The sequence below is a fragment of the Hemicordylus capensis genome, chromosome 8 (assembly GCF_027244095.1).
Source record: "Hemicordylus capensis ecotype Gifberg chromosome 8, rHemCap1.1.pri, whole genome shotgun sequence".
Taxonomy (NCBI): Eukaryota; Metazoa; Chordata; class Lepidosauria; order Squamata; family Cordylidae; genus Hemicordylus; species Hemicordylus capensis.
Window position 1 is genome coordinate 1,118,103 of NC_069664.1, and position 20,182 is coordinate 1,138,284.

Genomic DNA, 20,182 nt, shown 5'->3' on the forward strand with positions numbered 1-20,182 from the left:
TCCAATGGTCTAGGCTCCCCCAAGGGTTAAATTCGGCTCCTCATTTATTCAGCGATGCGTTGAGGGAGGAATTGGGCAGGTGGACACCCCCAGAAGGCGAGGAAGGCAAGGATTTTGTGTTGCTGCAGTTTCTAGACGATTTGTTCCCAGCCACAACCTCAAAGGAGCTCAATTTGATCCTTACCACTTCACTTTTGCTCCATCTAGCGGATGCAGGCTTTCATCCATCAACATCTAAAGCACAAGTGGCCTTGCCCCAGGTTAAATATATGGGACTTTTACTCAGCCAAGGACAGAAGTCTCTTTTGCCAGAGTGAAAAGAGGCCATTTGCAGAATAGCCCCACCCTCCAATCGCCGTCAGTTGCGTTCATTTATTGGAATGGCTAATTTTTGCCACCAATGGATTCATGGGTTTGCAGCTTTAGCCCAACCTCTGTATGATGCACTTTCTGGAGGAGAAAATGACAGCTTTACATGGACAGCAGACTGCCAGTCTTCTTTCATGGAGATAAAGGCAGCTCTTGCAAGTGCTCCAGCACTTGGATTGCCAGACTACAACAAAGTTTTTGTCAGAACCAGACCCTCCTTTGCATGATTGTCAGCAATTTCTGGACTGTCATTGCTCAGCCAGACCAGACCTGACTGATATTCCACTAAGAGATGCAGAGCTCACATTTTATACAGATGGGAGCAGCTTTATGGATAACTGGGTCAGGAGGGCTGGTTACGCCATTGTTACCATACATGCTACAGTGGAAGCTAACTCATTACCCCCGGGACCTCAGCTCAGTTGGCAGAACTGATCGCCTTGACTAGAGCTTTGCAGTTAGCCCAGGACCAGAAAGTCAATATCTTCACTGATTCAAAATATTCCTTCTCGGTAGTACATGCCCACGCTGCCATCTGGCGGGAGAGAGGGTTCATTACCGCTGATGGGTCACCAATAAAGCATGGTGGCCAGATTTTGGAACTTCTAGATGCTATACTTTTGCCAAGCAAGGTTGCAGTCATGCATTGCCCAGGGCATCAGAGAAAGGACACTGAGATTGCCCAAGGCAATGCCAGAGCAGATCACACAACCAAAACAGCAGCTCTGCTGCCACCTCCACCCACAGTATCTATGTTACCACTTATTCCAGCTTTCCCTTTGCTTCAGCCTCAGGACCACCCTTTCCCAATGACAGGAGAGGACGTGTCTACTTTAAATGACCTTTTGCAAAACCCTGAATGGACTCAGACTGAGAATGGAGCTGTCCATACTTCAGGCCAACAGTTTTTTTCATATGGCACCACCATGGCCTTAGTTAAGCAAGCCCATCTTACTACACACTTGGGAAGGGACAGACTATATGAGCTTTTAGTCACATATTTTTACCACCCTCAATTGAGAGCAATGGTAACCACCACTGTCAATGCATGTGTGGTTTGTATTAAGAACAATCCAGCTCCACCAAGGAGAGCAAGACCACGCGGTCTGCTCAGGACAGGAACAGCCCCAGTTGACTCTTGGCAATTAGACTTCACTGACATGCCTAGAGCTGGAATGTATAAACACTTGCTATTGTTTATTGACAATTTCACTGGGTGGTCAGAAAGATTTGCTTGTAAGACAAACAAGACTAAGGAAGTCACCAAGAGGCTGCTACAAAACATTATACCTAGATTTTCACTGCCTAGACATTTGGATTCGGACCAAGGGCCACACTTCACCTCAACAGTCATGCAAGAGGTAGCCACAGCCTTGGGAATTCGCTATCATTTACATACACCTTGGCGGCCCACTTCTTCCGGGAGAGTAGAGGCCTCAAATCGAATCTTGAAGACACACCTGAGGAAGATATGTCAAGAACTATCGCTAAAATGGCCAGACGCCTTGCCTCTGGCCCTTTTTCGCATGCGCATCATATCACATGCACAAAACCAGGCCAAGGTGCAAAGCCAATGGAAACAAAAGAGGATTCAAAACAGGTGTTCAAGAAAAGAAGAACCACTCCTCATGTTATACAGAGTGGAGAAGCCGCAAGTGAAACAGGTCACCCATCAGGCCATAAAGATGTGCCCTTAAGACACAGATTTACAGACTGACAAAAAACAGTAGAGCAGAAAGAATGAAGAGATAATCCCAGCCTCCTGATATTCAGCATTCTTACACATAGGCATATAGGGAGTTGACTTATACTGAGTTAGACCACTATGCTGGTCTTTGACTGTAATAAAGTTGATTGATTTATTGAGTCAGACCCTTGGTCCATCTAGCTTAGTATCGTCTCACAGATTGGCAGTGACTTCTCCTAGGCTGCAGGCAGGATTCTCCCTCAGCCCTATCTGGAGATGCCAGGGAAGAAACCTGGGACCTTCTACATGCAAGCATGCAGGTACAGGTGCAGCCCCAACCCCTCAGGGAATCTCTTACAGTGCTCACACATGCAGTCTCCCATTCAAATGCAAACCAGGTCAAGCTCTGCTTAGCAAAGGGGACAATTCATGCTTGCTACCACAAGACCAGCTCTCCTCCCTGTGATGAACCAACTAATATAATTATGGTAACAAGAGAATATTCATGGAGACCGCTAGGAGCAGCAAATAGTCTCAAGGTCCATCTGGCCTCTTATGGCAGAAGGAGCCTGTCTGGCAGGAAGGTTTATGTTGTAAAGCCTCATAGAAAAACCTGACATGGAATGTTGGTGTTGCAGCCAACATTTAACTGGGGTGGTGTGTGTGTGTGTGTGAGTTTGTATGTTTGTCGTTAGGCAAATGTTCACCAGCTCTCTCTTTTTAAGTTCTGGTTGTTTTTCCTTCATTGTTTTTCCTTCATAATGCAAAGGACAGGGGTACTTGATACAATAAATGACAGATTCAGAATTGCATGTGGCTACCGCTGGAAACTGGGCAAAGAGGCACCTTTCTAACATGGTGATTTTCTTTATTGAGCAGGGAGAGAGTAACTGGCCCTATCCATCCCCAACACAGGACCTCCAGTGACTGTTGCTGGTGTCTGTCTTATGTTTCTTTTTAGATTGGGAGTCCTTTGGGGACAGGGATCCATCGTATTTATTTATTATTTCTCTATGTAAACTGCTTTGGAACCTGTTGTTGAAAAGCGTTATATAAATGTTGCTGTTGTTGTATAATGGAACAAAGTATAAGCCTTCTGGTGGGGTTGGTCAATTTCTTGAGTTTGTAGGTCAAGTGCCCCTGGGGAGGAACAGCATCAAAAATGTAAACGGATTAGTGTTTCACCAGAAGAGAAGGCTCATGTTTGACAAGCCAGTTGGACAAATTTCTAATCAGACTGAAGACAATATTAGGCTTCCAGGGTGGCAACCAGGACGTGGGGTGGGTGGGTGCAGAACTGGTTCGATTTGATCCGCATTCTCATCGAACCAGGGCAGTTTGTCCGCTTCAAACTCAAACCAACCCATCCCCAAAAAGGGGGGGGTGCCAGTTCGAGGATGAACTGAACAGAGTCTAGTTCCATTCGAACCAGTACGATGGCTCGAACGGCCAGGCAGCCACCATTTTCTGTTCACAGTTTTTCTCAGTTGCTCATTGGTTTTCTGCCACTGCTTTCGGTTGGCGAGCAATCTCCTTAATCCTGGCTGGCTTGTCGTCTCTCTGATCTTTGTGTTGTCAGGGCAACTCTGCCCCAGTGGCTAGCAGGGAGGGACAAGAGAGGGGAAGCAAAGCGCAGGGAATTTCAGAGTGTCTTTAAAGCCAGGCAGTGCCTGCCTGGCTTTCCTCTGCCTCTGGCTTCCAGAAGAAGAGAGGGCCTTCCTTGCTGCATTGGTGCTGCACCAGCCTTGCTCTGTTGCTGCTGGTGCTCTAGACCCCTGGAGACATTCCCTTGCCCGCAGAGCTCTTCCCTGCCTGCAGAGTAGAGGTGTGCAGAAATGGTTTGCTTCAAACTGGGTTCGACTCGAACTGGCCCGGTTCAACCAGTTCGAGTTTCAACTGAACTAGCACAATCTGAATTGAACCGGTTCAATCCAGCTGGAAGGTTCGAACATGGCAGCTGCCATTTTGTGGGGTGTATTTACAAGAATCCTGCCCTTGCTATTGCTTTTCTGCCACTGTCTTCTGATTGGCTACTGATCTCCTTTCTCCTGGTTGGCGTGTTGTCATTCAAAATCAGAGGGTAGTCTGGGAACTCTGCCCCCATTGGCTGATGGGGAGGGAGGAATGAGGGAGCAAAAAGGAGGGAATTTCAAAATGTCTTTAAAGCCAGGCAGTGCCTGCCTGCCTTTCCTCTTCCTCTGGCTTCCGAGGAAGAGCTCTGGCTGTCTTGCTGGCTTTGTTGCCCGGCTGCTGCTGTCACTGTGCCTTACTTGCTGCTTTTGCTGTGGACCCTGCTCTGGTGGAGCTGCTGCCACCCCCACCCCCCGACCCCTGCTGCTTCTGTGGACCCCTCTGGATTACCTTGCTGTGTCCCTTTTTTCTTGGGATTATCCTACCCTAGTGTGATTGCCTTGCTGTGCCTCCCCTTTTATTTTTATTTTTAAAAATTACCCTAATTGAATTACCTTCCTTGCTGTGGATTGCCTAGTCAGGTCAGATTGGTGAGACACACATACACACACCCCTCATTTTGTAATTTTAAGCTGATTACTTGGATAGTTTGGTTCTTTTAAGTTTAGAGTTTTGGAAGTGTTGTCCTTTTTGTTTTTGTGTAGTTTTAAGTTGGGAGTTTTAATTGGTTTTTAAAATGCTTTCCGGGTTTGGTCTAATTTCAGTGCTTTTGGTGTCATTTTAGCTTCAGTCTTGGTTGATCTTTTGTGCTTTGGGTGTTTAGTTGGTTTCTTTTAAATAGGGCCTAGTTGAAGGGAAAGGATGTCCAGGAGGGTGTCTGGCAGGGCTAGGAGCAGAGAGGAGGGAGGTAAGGATGATGCTGGTTTCGGGTGAGGGCGGTGAGAGGGGCCGACTCCCCAAGTCACCAAAGTCCGCCTAGGCTGTTGCAAGCAGGCTCAGGTTTCTAGTGACTCCTGCAACTGCCGTGCAACCACCTATGGCAGCTGAGATGGAAGTAGCACACTCCTACCAGGGAGGTGGTGAACCAGAAAACAGGCCTTTTAAATTGCCTTCATAAACCTCATGGTGATATAATGGAATGGAAGGCTACATAGTACTCTAACAGAAGCAAAGAGTAGTGCATGCAGCTAAATTAAGTGGAAGGATGCAAAATTTGGTCTCTGCAGGTGATATTGGGAAGGATGATATTCAGAATTCCTTCTGCACAATGCAAAAGCAATCATTTAAACCATTCCCCAAGTAGATCCCAGTGTAAAAAGTAGCTTACTTGATTCAGCTAATTTCAGTGGCAGGATTTTTAATGCAAAAATTGTAGGCAACCTGTAAGTATGATGTTCAGAATAGTTTCTTAATTCCCCTGCCCCCAAGCATATTCTGGTGTAAAAAATTGTGCATTCATCATCTACTGTGCTTTCAGTGGCAAGGTTGTGTATGCAGAATTTGGTATCTGAAGGTCCTTGGGAAGTATGACTTTATTTTACACAAACCCACTCACCCACCCACCCACCCACCCATTCTACAAAATATATAATAGATTCACTGTTTCATTAGAATCAGCACAAAAGAGAGGATTGCATTGCCAACAGTAACAATAAATTTCATTTTCACAAATCATGGACATTTGATGATTGGGGGGCTGGGGGGACTCTGAAAATGTAAGTCCAGAATTTGGGATCAAGCCCCACAAAGTTGGGAAATTAGACCCTAAGGCCAATGCCTTAACAGGCATGCATACATTAAACAATGTATCAATTTGTACTAGCTCACTTCTGTAACCCAATGAGCCATGTGATCTTGACAAATTGGAATGCTTAGGTAGTACTTACGAACAGTATGTATGGAGGAACGCATGAGTGAGCAACATGAAGAGTGCCCCTAGTCCCACTCCCTCTCTAACACAAACAATGTTTGGAAAGATGCCAAGGCCTGAAGAACGGTGAGAACCAGGGAGGACTGCCAGTAACGTTGTAAAGGAGAAAGAGCTGAAGGAGACAGGATGAGTACGTCTTGTAATCACAGAGATGAAAGTGGACTGCAAATGTACCAACCGGAACCGGACTGGAAACTTCCCTTTATAAGTCAGGCAGGAAACCAGAAGAGCCCTGAGAAGCACTAACATCCCAAGCGAGGCCTCTACGCTTCTTCCAACACCCCTTTCAAATACTGATCACCTTTGGAGTGGGGCTAGGTGAGTATGTGTGTATGAGTTAGAAGCTAGCTTGCTGTTTAATCCTCTCTAATAAAACGCTTGGTGTCCGTCCGTGGACGGACACCAAGCGTGCGTTCGTGGCCTCGACTGTTCTGAGCATGCGCAGAGCGCATGCACAGAACAGAGCAAGGGACAAACGCACGAAAGCACCCGGCAGAACCCGGCGACCATCTTGGGCGGCCAGAAGCGGCCGCCCCAATGAAGCCGGGAAAGCGGGGGAGGGGGAGACTGACGGCATTACCGGCAGCAAAGGACCGAGCGGCAGGAGCCGCCATACATTGAGAGTGGCCAGAAAGGGCCGCCCCAGGAAGCCGGGAATGCGGGGAAGGAGGAGAGCATTAGCGGCGGCAGGACAATCCAGCCAGAAGCGCCCACCCCGAAATAGTACAGCGGCCAGCACGCACAACAGAGAATGGGGCGGCAGAACGAGGCAGCGGCGAAGCCACCAACGAGGACTGCCGCGCCACCCGAAACCCGCCAAAAAGCCACATGCCAACTTCCCTGCATTCCCCCCCCCAAAAGCCACCTAAAACACCCTACCACATTGCGCCGCCCCCACCTATCACACTCCCACCCAACCAGCTGACCAAACCCAACTTACCCACTGCAGCCCAAGGCAATCATCCCCCCCCCCCAAAAAAAACGGAGCTCAGCAAAACAGCTCCTCCCAGTGGAAAGCCTCTGCTCAGACTGCCAGCATGGACGTGAGGAACGCCTATTGCGTCACTTGCGTCCATTACAGCAGTCTGGGAAGCAGCCTAGCATAGAGAGGAGCTCCTTTCGCAAGCTCCTCTCTTCTTCTAAGGAATCCCCCTCACAAACAACCAACACAAAAGTTGCATTAAGCACTACACCAACACCCAGAACAAACTAAAAAACCCAGACAGTTACACAAAGCACAACATACAGCCCAAACACAACAATAAAGAAATAAAAATACAGCAACGGCCACCGAGTGTTCCCACATTTCCTCCCCCCCCTTGGAAAACCATCTCACAGCAACTCCCCCCCCGCAAAAAGGCGGGGGGGGGAAGCCGTTATTTGCGCACACACCCACAGTCTGACAGACTAACGGTCGTCAGCACAGGGCTCCTTCAGAGCACTTAGCACAAAGTAGACGAGCAACATACCTGAGAAACCAAAACATACTACAAACTCCAAAAAAGATCCCTACTCCTCAAAATACCAAAAAACAGGCAAGACAGAGGATAAGGCTATCTTGACACACACAGGTGAGGCGAAAGATACCATAGACATACCACCCCCAACATCCCAACTGACTCTGCCTACCAACCCAAAAAAACAGAACCATAAAAAAAGCAAAAACAAAAACCAAACTATCACAATATCCAATTATAAATTAAACCACAAAGAAGCACCCCATCACCATACAGAAATAAATTGACACTGCTGTGCTGAATACACCAAGCCAATAACAAAAAGACAATTCTGAAGGAAAAATCATCCTGAAGTCAATTACAGCAGAAACCAGCAGCCAAGGAAATAACTTATTACACACACACACACACACACACACACACACACACACACACACAAACCAACTGCCAAACCATTAAAAAAACAAAAAACAAGCTTACAAGTAAGCCACATATAAGACACACAAAATCCAGAAATAACGAGCAGATATGGCCAACAAAGACCACAAACAGGACATACATGTCAAACCGCAAAAACCAAAACAACAACATAAAAATAAACAAACAGAGGAAGAAATGATAGCACAGCAGATACAGCATACAAATAAAAAGGCCGCAAGAGAGAAACACAGATGAGCATCCAGAACAACTGAACAAAAAACAACAACCCAGAAGGACAGAGCAAAGGAAAGACGCAACGCAATAAAAGAAAAGCAGAGTCTACAGGAACAAGAACTAAAGAAAAAGATACATGCAGAAGCAGAAAGAGCGAGAAGAAGACTGAAGACTGCTGCAGAGCAACAATTACGTCAGACAATAAATCGTGAAGAAGAAAACCCGTACTGTGCAACATCTCCAATTGACAATACAATGATGATGAATAACAACATTGCCACACACACATTTCCAAATTCAGTCCAAAACAAAAACACTGACATAACACAGACAGAGGACCAAGAACCCAAACCCAAAAAAAGGAAACAAGGAAACATAGACACACAACAAAGAGAGAGGGAGACAACAGAACACCAGGAACAGCTGAGAAAAAAAAAAGGAGAGAAACAAAGAAGAGCACGTAAAACCATGGAGGAGAAACAAAAAGAACATCAAAGAAACGTCCAAAGGCGAAACAAAAAGAAAGCAAACCAGACTCCAGAGGAGCAACAATTACAACGCAGACAAGACGCGGACAGGAAAAAAAAACAAAGAAAAGAAAAAAACACTCCAAGCCAACATAAACAACAACAACAACTGATATATGCAGCAATAAACACAACAAAGCCAATAAACACCACAGCCAACATCCAGGAAGACAGTATCCAACCACACACATGTGGAAACTTAGACCACAAATGTGAATTCTGCAATGCTAAGCATTTCATAGGAGAGAGACCCACAGACCGCAAATTCACACAATGCTGCTCAAAGGGAAAAGTGATCCTGCCCCCTATTAGAACCCATCCACTCATCCAGCACCTAATGACGGGACAACATGAACACAGCAAGAACTTCATGGAGAATGTCTGATCTATCAACAGCGCACTAGCATTCGCCTCCATGGGAGCAAACATAGTGCCACCACCAGGCCATGGGCCGTACTGCTTTCAAATACACGGCACAATTTGCCACCGAGCAGGCACGCTGCACCCACAGCAGGGCCAAGACAGACAATATGCGCAACTATACATCTTAGACCCCACAGAAGCCACAGAAAGAAGATTACATAATAAATCCAACACAAAAATCAATCCACAACTTATGCAAGCTCTAAGTACACATTTTGCAAAAACCAATCCCTTTGCTGAGGCTTGCAAGATGCTACACCACGTAGAAACAGAGTGTCAAGAGGACGCAGAACAGACAGGCCATGCACTTAGGGAAGTAACCATGACCATAGTCCAAGACCGAGAAAATGACCAAAGACGATATAATGCACCACAGCATAATGAGGTCGCATTTATATTCAAAAATAATGACGGAGAGCCAACACTGGAAAGAGACCTACTAATTCACTGTAAACCTACAGCAGACAACCCATACCATAACATGACACAAAGAATAAGTGTCCTCGATCCCAACCTAGAGCCCATAGTATACCCATTACTATTCCCCAGTGGAGAACAAAGCTGGGGAATAGACATACCTTTACAACTAAGGCCACAAGTCTTAAAGAATTTAACAAAGCAACCATGTGCACCAAGAGTACGAGTCACCCAGATGCAGTACTATGGCCACCGTCTAGCCATCAGAGACAACTTTAACACTTTCCTAAATGCAGGCCGCCTTACGCAGCAATACATGGTTGACACATATGTAAAAACCGAGGCCAACAGACTCAACTTCGTGCGACACAACCAGCCAAAATTGTGAGTTGAAAAATACTCAGGATTGATGGACCACTTAAACGAGACAGCCAATACAACAGGACAACTTCCAGGAAAGACATTAATTTTGCAGGTAGCCCAAGAAACATGCTGCAGAACTATCAGGATGCCATGGCTATTGTCAGAAAATACGGAAAACCTGACCTCTTCATTACAATGACATGCAGCCCAAGGTGGAAAGAAATTGAAGACAACCTAGAACAGGGCCAAACTGCTGCAGCAAGACCAGATATAGTGGCAAGAGTCTTCCACCTGAAACTTAGATCCCTAATAGATGACATCTGCAGAAACCATATATTTGGCCCACCAAGAGCCATTGTCTATGTCATAGAGTTTCAAAAAAGAGGCTTGCCACATGCCCACATATTGTTCATCCTAACTGAACACTATAAGCCAAAAACGGAGACATTCATCGATAACATAGTATCTGCAGAAATCCCGAACATCAAAACAACACCACGTCTGCATGAAATAGTTACAAAGCATATGATCCACGGTCCATGCGGTACTCACAATCAACATTCACCATGCATGATAAATAACAAATGCACAAAAGAATTCCCAAAAGAGTACCAAGAACAGACTATTGCAAACATCAACGGATACCCCAAATATAGAAGAAGAAACTCCGGAAACAGCAAAATGCAGAGAGGAAAACCAATAGATAACAGATGGGTTGTGCCATATAATCCCTTCCTGGCCCTAAGGTATAACTGTCACATCAATGTCGAAGTCTGCGCATCAGTCAGGAGTGTGAAATATCTATTCAAATATGTATACAAAGGGCACGATTGCACAAAAGTGGAAATCCAAGAACCAAACACTTTGAACCATGATGAGATCACAACCTACATGGATGCAAGGTATGTCAGCGCGCCAGAGGCAGCATGGCGACTAAATGGATTCGAGATGCATTACCAATCCCATACAGTACACAGACTGGCAGTGCATCTCCCAGACGAACAAGCAGTAATTTTCAACCCAGAAGACATTGGCGCAGCAACCGACAGAGCAGCAAGCCGTGAAACACAACTAACAGCATGGTTCAAATTAAACCAGCAAGATGAGAAGGCAAGACACATACTATACACAGACATCCCAGTATATTATGTCTTTGACAAATCAAACAGCACATGGAAAATTAGACAGCGTGGGGCAGAAAAAATTATTGGAAGAATGTATTCTGCAAATTTGCAAACAGACCAGGAACGCTATTGCCTGCGCCTCCTACTGCTGCATGTGTCAGGAGCAACATCCTATGGAAACCTCAGAAGTGTGGATGGAATTGAATACCCAACTTTCCAAGAAGCAGCAAAAGCAAGAGGACTCATAAATGATGAAACAGTGTGGGAGAGCACACTTGAAGATGCAGCACAGTACAACATGCCCACGCAACTCAGGGAACTCTTCGCCTACATCTGTGTCTTTGCATCCCTCCAGAACATGCAGGAACTATTTACCAAATATGAAGACCACCTCATCGAGGATTATGCCCATAAACACCTACACCACAATAAAGAATGCACAGTCTGCCGTGACCTCGCCCTGCAGGAAATTGAAAAATTTTTAACACTCCATGGAAAGAGATGCACAGACTACGGCCTGACATACAACAAGCATAATACCGAACACCTTACAGAAACATACAACCAAGCATATGAAAACCAAACAGCAGAACATATGTCAAAAACCTTCAATGCTGAACAAAGAGCAGCCATGGAAGAAATTATCACAGCCAGCCAAAACAATAAGCTTGAACACCGCTGCTTTTTTTTGGATGGACCAGGAGGCAGTGGAAAGACATACTTACACAAAACCATACTCAACACAATACGTGGCCAGAACGAACTCGCACTCCCTGTAGCCTCCACAGGGATAGCAGCAAACCTTCTACAAGGAGGCAGAACATATCACTCACAATTCAAACTGCCAGTACCAATACTGGAAAACTCCGTGTCTAACATGCGCCTCAATTCCCAAGAAGCAAACAACATCAAAAAAGGCAAAATAATCATTTGGGATGAATCAACAATGGCACCCACTCAAGCAATAACAGTAGACAAACTGATGAAGGAAATCATGGAAAACAACAAACCCATGGGTGGTAAGCTATTTTTACTTGGAGGAGATTTCTGACAGACACTTCCCGTAGTACCACACGGGACCCAAACCCATATTGTAGAGGCCTGCATAAAAAACAATACACTGTGGCACACATTCAAGATCCTGAGACTGCACAACAATATAAGATCAAAAGACCCTGAATTCAGCAAATGGCTAATCACAGTAGGCAACGGAGACACACCAAAGATTGAGGGATTACAAGAAAACATCATTGAGATCCCATCAAGCATCATATGCAGAACAGATATCGTGAGAGAAATTTTTGGAGAAAAAATACAAGTACAGAATATCTCAAACCTAGCAAAAAGATCCATCCTTTGCCCAAAAAACAGTGATGTGGACAGCCTCAATGACCAAGTGCTCCACATATTAGAGGGTGAACCAATAACTTATCTCAGTTCAGACTCCATAGATGACACCACTGAAGAAGACACCAAAAACTACCCAGCAGAATTCCTACATGACCAAACACCCGCAGGCATGCCAAACATACACTCACCCTGAAAGAAGGCGCAATCATAATGCTGCTAAGAAACCTAAACACAAAAAAGGCTTATGCAGTGGAACCCGCCTAATTGTCACACACCTGGAAAAAAATATCATACTAGCAGAAGTTATTACAGGATCAGCACAGGGAGACATGGTCTTCATCCCAAGAATTGATTTGGCACCAACATGCACTGACCTGCCATTCACCTTGAGAAGACGACAATACCCTGTCAAATTAGCATTCGCAATGACAATCAACAAGTCACAAGGACAAACCCTAGAAAAGGTCGGAATCTATTTGCCTGAACCCGTGTTCAGCCACGGACAATTATATGTCACGCTATCAAGAGTACAAAGTTTTAAAGATGTCGTGGTCAGGGTGCTGGAAGGGCCAGAACAAGGAAGACTAATACCAGACTCAGAACAAATATTCACCAAGAATGTGGTGTATAAAGAAATACTATAAGGGCGGAAGGAGTAACCCCAAAAAATAAAGAATACTAATTACACAAAAACATAGCCTCATAGCCTCATCACTATGTAACAACAAAATGAGGGAGAAGGAAGAACAAAACAACATAAAAAGGGGGGGGGAGGGGGAAAGGAGAGGATAGTAAACAGGGACAAAAGGGAAAATAAACAGCAACAAACAGAAGAGTAAACAAGGACAATGGAGAGAAAGGGGGGGAAAGGTACAGGAAAACAAGAACCAAAAGACAGTGAGCAAAAAACCAGAGAGAAAAAGAGAGAAAGAGAAAAGGGGGGGGGGGAGGGGGACACACAGAAAGAAACACACACACACACACACACAAAGTCAAGGGAAAGCTAGCGCCCGTTATTATAACGGGCTTAAAAATACTAGTTGGCTATAATAAACATGGATCCTTGATTGGGTAAAACCAGCTGGTGTCTGCGTCCATTTCCTGGGGCAACCTTGTTGGTGGTGGTGCAGTGCTAAAAGGACTTAGAGTAAATAAAGGTCCCACAGTTGTGAAATGTCACCAATTGTGTCCCATAACCATTGGTGGGAGGGGGGCAGGGGGAGGTTTATTGCCTTTCATCATCCTTATCCTGCTTTATGGGGCCAGCTAGTAAAGGCTAAATGAGAACACCTTCCCAAGTGTGTCCTGATTTCAGTGTGAACCGTTTTCTGATGCCCCCTGGGGCTATTTGGTTTAGAAAAACAAATATGACTGCGGGGAGACACGATAGAGGTCTATAAAATCATTCGTGGTGTGGAGAAAGTGGATAGAGAGAAATTCTTCTCCCTGTCACGTAACACTAGAACCAGGGGTCGTCCCATGAAACTGCCAGGAAATTTAGGACCAGCAAACGGAGGTACTTTTTCATAGAACGCATAATCAACGTGGAATTCTCTGATGTGTTTTAGAAAACCAAAGTAACTCCACTTTACTTAGAAAACCTCAGTCTGACTTAAAGTAACCCCAGCCCAGCTCAGAGCCATCACGGCCTCTCATGATCAACGTCATTATCTCTCTCCACTAAATTGTATCTAAGGAAACTTGGTTCTCACAGGATTCTCACTGTTCTTTGCTGACAATTAAGAAAACAGGATGTAACCAAATAAGGAGTAATCACCAGATGAACAGTGAATCATTTGCATGCGTACTAGATACTTAGTCCAACATTTTGTTGCCACGTATACTATGTCTAGGGTGTCAGCATCATTCAGATTGTCTGTATAAATGTAAGATGCACCTATAACCAATTTGTAATCAGTTTGAGAGTGTAAAGCCCGCTGATTACCTGTTGCAATTGCAGTGCAATAAAAGCCTCTAAATATTCCCACTGAGTCTGTTTGATTGGCTAAAAGGCGGACCCAGGGACGAACCAAATTCACATCAATTTGGTGCCGTGAGAGTCGGATATGACTCTGGGTGGGCGATTTGACCCGTCATGGGACAATGAGATCCAGCGCACCCCACAGCCTTTGTCTGTGGAGGATTCTCATGGGCCCCGGGACGCACCAGTCGTTACAAGGTGCTACATCTGGGAATCGAGGCAAGAGTGAATGAAAGTGTGAATGGAGAGCGTGAGAGAGTGAAATCCAGAGACATCTTTTGGTGGGTATCCAGTCCGAGCAGGGGCAAATTACAGCCCGAGGAGGGGCAAACTTACAGCCCGAGGAGGGGAAAACTTAAACTTACAGCCCGAGCAGGGGCAGTCCGCGAAGGGACAAAGTTAAGCCCATGTAGGGGCAAGCCCGCAAAGGGGCAAAATAGAGGGGGGTTATGGGGAGTAGAAATAGCAAGTACCTTTAGAATGTGTGTTGAAAAATTGGATGATTCTCACGGGAGGGGGAGGCGCCCTCAGAATGAAAGTTTTTAAAACGCCTCTGTATGGAAGTTGGCCATATCATGAGCTCAGTAACATCCTTTTGCAATTGCTTTTATTTATACACATACCGGTAAATTTTAATAACACCAATATGCACAGGCCTACCAAAGAAACCCCCCACCATATCTATTACCATCATGCTCCAAGCAGCTTCTCCTTTCCAACATGCTATGGAAAACAAGGAGTCTGAGGAAAGTATTAAAGAAGAAAGAATGATTGTCTTTTGCTAAAATCATGTTGTCTCTGTGTTCTGTTTCCAAGCTCAAAACAGCTGCTAGCTGCTCTTGTGTTGCAAATAGTCTAATTTCTTGCTGCCACTGTCCTGTTGTAACCAAGCCAAAATATAACACTGTTCTTTCTGCAAAAAGTTTCTCCGAACAAAAGACTGCTTTTGTTCTCTTTTTTTCTTTTTCGCTCTCTTCAACTGCTTGCAGTTGGAGAAGAGGAAAGAAAATGGAGTTTGAAGAAATGCATATGTTGACGTTTGTGCAGGGAATTGCAAAGAAAGAAAGAAAGAAAGAAAAGAAAAAACTAGAAGGAGACGTGAAAGGATTTTGGTTGAAAGTTGTTAACAAAAAGAAAATTGATTGAAAAGCACCAGTTGTGATGTAGAAAGGTAATATAGAATTACAGATTGATTGTTTTATGGCTGTGATAAGTTTGTTCTGTTTAAGCTACTTTCTTAACTGAGTTTATGGCTAACATATTGAAAATGTTATAAAATTCTTTGTGACTCATGTGAAATTTTTTTTGTTTAGTCCTTTGTTTTGTGAAATACACAAGACAACTTTTGTGTGTGTGTGTGTGTGTGTGCATGTTTCTGAGTGGGAGCCCAAAGCTCTGGTTCTGTGTAGGAATTCAACCCCACATCAATCTTATAACTCATCTCTGTGAAGATGAGGTTCTGTTGTGTGAATGTATTTATACTAGTGACATGTCTTTTTCTGTAAACTGTTCCAGACCAAACTTGCTCTGACATTGAATTCCAAAATTAGCAGTTATTATATTAATTGATTGAACATAAAATTGGTCATGGCCTGAGCAACAGGGGGAACTTTCAACGGTTCCAGCTGGCCAACTGGAGGGCTGAATCTTCCCACCTCTGCAAAAGTGCTGCTTATGGCTAAATGCATTAGGCACAAGAGCAAGCTCTATTTCATTCATTCTTATATCAAGTTGATTGTGATATTTCTGCCACTACTGAGTATCATTATGTTTACTGATTTCCTTGACATGGTCTATCTTATCTTACCTGTTTTCTGTGAGCTCAAACTTTTCTCTAAACCGGAAGTTTCCCTTTCAAATTCTTGCTCACAACTGAGAGCTGATCTCTGATGAACAGTGACAACTCCACCCATTTCCAGATGGGAGGGGGAAGGAGGTTCTCTGTAAAGCAGTTTGTGTTCCAGCCAGTTAATTGTGGGTGAGAAGGAAAACTGGATTTTAAGATAAATCCGTCTAATTGTATTACTGTCATGTTTTTGCAAAATCTATGCAATATTTCTGCTAACTGATTTGATGTAAACTGAGAGCTAATAATCAAATGGTCTAAGGTTTAAATTTTAAATTTGTCTCATCCACTAGTCCTGCTTTGCCTTCACAGTAGCTGAATCTTAAAATTCCAGATCCCAGACATGAGATTTAATGAAAGGAATTTTGTTTTGCCAATCCTGCAAGTGGAAGGGAGTTCCAAAGTACCGATTTGCATTTTACCTTGAAGACTTCCCAGTTTGAAAGGATCAAGCTTTGTGTGTTACTGTGAAACCCATACCCTGTTTTCACAGCTCCTGGTGAGAGACTTGACTTTATTATCACAGGTTTCACCCCTCTGCAAGATTATGGACAATTTTTCTGATAACACCTTTTACTAAAGAGGCCTGTAAAAGGGGACACTTTAATTTGCTTCATGAGACATTAGGCCTCGTCCAGAAGTCTCAATCCTATTTCAACAAGGTATAGTATTTTGCCTGGGGGCATGGACTGTTTCTTTCTTATATTGCTACCCTACAAAGATGTCAAACCCCAAACCCTTACTCATTGGTCATTTGCAAAGTTATGAGGCTAAAGATGGAGAGCTGGAACACCACAACTATCTACACGTGACCTACATGAAGATCCCAAAGCCAGATGTTACTGACGAATCACCCCTTTATGGAGAATGAAGTCAGTTATTCTGGATGGAGACTGATTGCCCTGACAAAGGCCTGTAAGTATAATTGTCAGCCAATGTGGTGCAGTGGTTAGAGTGCTGGACTAGGACCGGGGAAACTCGAGTCCTAACCCTCATTCAGCCATGACACTTGCTGGGTGACACAGAGCCTGCCACTCAAATGATTTGGCCTGCCTCACAGGGTTGTTGTAAGGAGGAAGAACAGGATACAGAAGAGAATGTGAGATGCCACATGGAAACTGGACTTTGTTAGCAGTGACTATGCTTGACCTGAAAGGCTTTAATGCCTCCTCAACACCCCAAACTCACAAGGGGGGTGAAAAATGTGAATGCCTTTTTTTTTTTTACTTAATTGTTTTGCTTTTGCCCAGGATTGCTGTTTTGTTCTCATGATCAGAAACCAGCCTACAACACAAGCCACCAAGCCTTAAATGAGGACATCATCCCCTGTTCTCGTCTTCAGAAGAAGGGGGGGCCCAGGGCAAGCAGGGAAACAAAAATATAAATTGGGGGGGGGGAGAATGCCAAAAGACCAAATTGAAAATAGCCTCAGGTTTTATCCATCCTTTGTATTATTTGCCTTGAAAACTTGACTTTTCCTTTTGTGCTGATGGTTGGCACCCAGAGACTTAGTCTCAGGACGCTGTCCCTACATGGGGGGAGGGAATTGGCAACTCACTTGCCTGTCTTTCTCTCAAGTAAACAGGTTTGCAACCAACAGTGCCTTGAATTGTCTTTCCAAGAAGGAATGGTCCTCCCCAGATCGAAGGAAGACCAGGACCCATCGCCAGAATGTGATCCCAAGGGAGTCTCCAGAGGACATCAACACTGACCCAGGAAAACTAACCATCAGCAGCAGCAGCTACCAGAGGGCAGTCCCTATCTGCACTTCCAATCCAACCCAATGGTGACAGAATGTCCATCTGCTACCCTGTCCTGTGTTCGAAGAGGGCCTAATGCAAAGTTCATTTTCCTGCTCCTAAGTGCTATAGGAGAGGGATAGACAACAAATGCCTGAAGACTGCCACTTTTCTCTGGAGTCATACATGCAACAGCAACTCCCCAAGCTGTAAAGCCCTGGAACCATCCTACCTGGGTAAGATACCTTGCCAAAGACACTATTTCAAAATTCTGCCAAGGACACTATTTCAGATTGCCCACAAGGGGGGGGGGGAGTCAAGGCTCCCAAACACATGAACATTCGAGCTTGTCTATGGACACTAGCCAAACAAGCCAAAACAACACGGATCAGAGAACATCCAGGATAGCCAAAACCCTGCAACATTGTTCAAGAGCATTTGGTTCTCAACTGAAGGACTAAAATAACTTTTCTTACCAAGGACTCTTAGGTTTTTTTTTAATTTTAATTCTAAAGCTCTCCATGGCTTCCTTTTTGGCCATGACAGACTCTAGAGGACACTAAAGGGGGTGGGAGTTGATGGTTTACACCACTTTCTTATACTACTTTCTTGTAGTGACTATGTGCTATCATTATGTTGAAAACCCTGCTATCTCCTGTGCTGTAAGGGCATGGACCTCACATGCTTGCTCTTCGGTAATTTCCCAGAGCATTTACCTGCAAGTCTGCACCTATCCCCAAGTTACTGGTCCCTTTGTGCTCCAAGACATTAAGCTAGCCCAAGCTTTACCTGCTAATTTTATAGACACTTGTATTTAATCAATGTGATTGTACATGACTTGTCATTGCTATCGCTTTCCACAAGCTGATAATCCATTAATCACTAGAAGCACCTGGTTCCACAATGCAAGACTGTTATTGATACTTTATTTGGGATAAAGATGGGTTAAAACAATGTTGCTTGCTATAAGTTATATGATCTTTATATGTACACCTTGCTGTTATGTATAAAACTTTTTATCTATATCAAATCATGCCAGATATGGGTGGTTAAGGTTATGTGTGTGATGTATAGAATTATACTAATTATGTTTGTAGCTCTAGGATGTTGTATGAAAAGTATCTAGTTTTATTGCCATATGTACAGCCCATGTAGCACATACCATTTCTGTAAAAACTATGCTTAATGCATCACAAGTTCTTAATCTTGGAAGCTTATTACACAGAACACGAACACAAGCCAAAATCAGTTATGTTCCAAACCCTTTAGTCACACGAAACACAAAGTTCCATCAATGGGCAAGAACTATATTTCCAAGATTAGGAGTTTATGTGTTAGAAAGAGCTATTATTAATATTTGCAAACAGTTAGAACTTTCATTTAACTAATATGGAGAGCCTATTGATTTATGGGCAAAGAAGATAATTCTAATTATAGTATGTATTTTCCTTTTATTGATAATCACATGTTGCTGCTTATAATGCATTCCAGCTTTAATCCAAATGTTTATGAGAACCTTTAAACCTCACCATAGTATAAGACCCATACATATAGCTGTACCTTTACAAACCTTAATTAAGGCATCCTGAAGATTCAGGATGATCCAGTGTTTCAGGGGGGAATTGATGTGTTTTAGAAAACCAAAGTAACTCCACTTTACTTAGAAAACCTCAGTCTGACTTAAAGAAACCCCAGCCCAGCTCAGAGCCATCACGGCCTCTCATGATCAACATCATTATCTCTCCACACTAAATTGTATTTAAGGAAACTTGGTTCTCACAAGGTTCTCACTGTTCTTTGCTGACAATTAAGAAAACAGGATGTAACCAAATAAGGAGTAATCACCAGATGAACAATGAATCATTCGCATGCGTACTATACACTTAGTCCAACATTTTGATGCCACGTATACTATGTCTAGGGTGTCAGCATCATTCAGATTGTCTATATAAATGTAAGATGCACCTATAACCAATTTGTAATCAGTTTGGGAGCATAAAGCCCGCTGATTACCTGTTGCAACTGCAGTGCAATAAAAGCCTCTAAATATTACCACTGAGTCTGTTGATTGGCTAAAAGGCAGACCCAGGGACGAACCAAATTAACATCAAGAGCACATTCCCAAGTGTGTCCTGACTTCAGTGTGAACCATTTTCTAATGCCCCCTGGGGCTATTTGGTTTAGAAAAAAAAATACGACTGCGGGGAGACACGATAGAGGTCTATAAAATCATGTGTGGTGTGGAGAAAGTGGATAGAGAGAAATTTTTCTCCCTCTCCCATAACACTAGAACCAGGGGTCGTCCCATGAAACTGCCAGGAAATTTAGGACCAGCAAACCAAGGTACTTTTTCATAGAACGCATAATCAATTTGTGGAATTCTCTGCCCCAAGATGTGGTGACA